The sequence below is a fragment of the Halyomorpha halys genome, unplaced genomic scaffold (genome assembly GCF_000696795.3).
Source record: "Halyomorpha halys isolate HHAL.00 unplaced genomic scaffold, Hhal_1.1 Scaffold1446.1, whole genome shotgun sequence".
NCBI classification, from domain to species: domain Eukaryota; kingdom Metazoa; phylum Arthropoda; class Insecta; order Hemiptera; family Pentatomidae; genus Halyomorpha; species Halyomorpha halys.
In genome coordinates, this window is record NW_027115726.1 from 58,053 (window position 1) to 58,996 (window position 944).

The window sequence follows — 944 nt, forward strand, 5'->3', positions numbered from 1 at the left end:
GATCTTAGACCCATTCACTGAATATTTATACTAAAACATAAAAATAAATATCTTAATGGATCCAATCGAAAGAAGTCATTCCAACCTCGCATAAAGCACTTCTTTTTTTATTTTATTATTATTGATTATTGAATTATTCATACCTACTTTTACAATGAATGTATAAGTATATAATTATAAATATATGCATAAATGATTAATGAGAAAACATGTATACAATGTTAATTATTTATTTCGACTACAATGGTTTTTATCATGTCAAGTGAAGATTTGTTAAGCGATCATATTACAATAAGAATATGACGGTCCTATCCCTTGCTGGATCTATTAAAAAATATAACGAAAATTTTACTAATGCTTATAATATCATACGTATATGTACTGTAATTATACTTACTAAATTGCCTACTGACTTCAGAAATTATTTATCAAATAACTTTGCAACACTGCCAAACACCACTTTACACTCGCGTTCAACACACGTCACTTGCCGTTTAACACACTTCAAGAAACTCGACTTACGAACTATCTTCATCTTGAGCCACTTTAGATTGGTAGAAAACGTGTAGAATACTCATCTTCTGGAAATAACGTAGGTTATTCCGAACGTATTTTCAACTTTAAATGTGATTTCCAAGATATTCTAATAAAACCTTGGTATGCTAAGTGTCTCCTCAGAATTGCTTCTTTGAAGAGGGCATGGATCTAAGGTGGCCGTAGCTATTTTATAGAATATGATATAAATAACAACTCTTAACCTAAAAGTAAATAACTATAAAAAGTCCTAAATAAGATTCGTTTTCATTTGAAAATACATATCACGAAAGATATGAATTGTTATTATTTATTAATTTTTTAAACCAACGAAGGACAATATATCGCATATCAAATGCTACAGCCATATATATATCTTTATTATAAGGAGCCAAAAAGATTGTTACTGA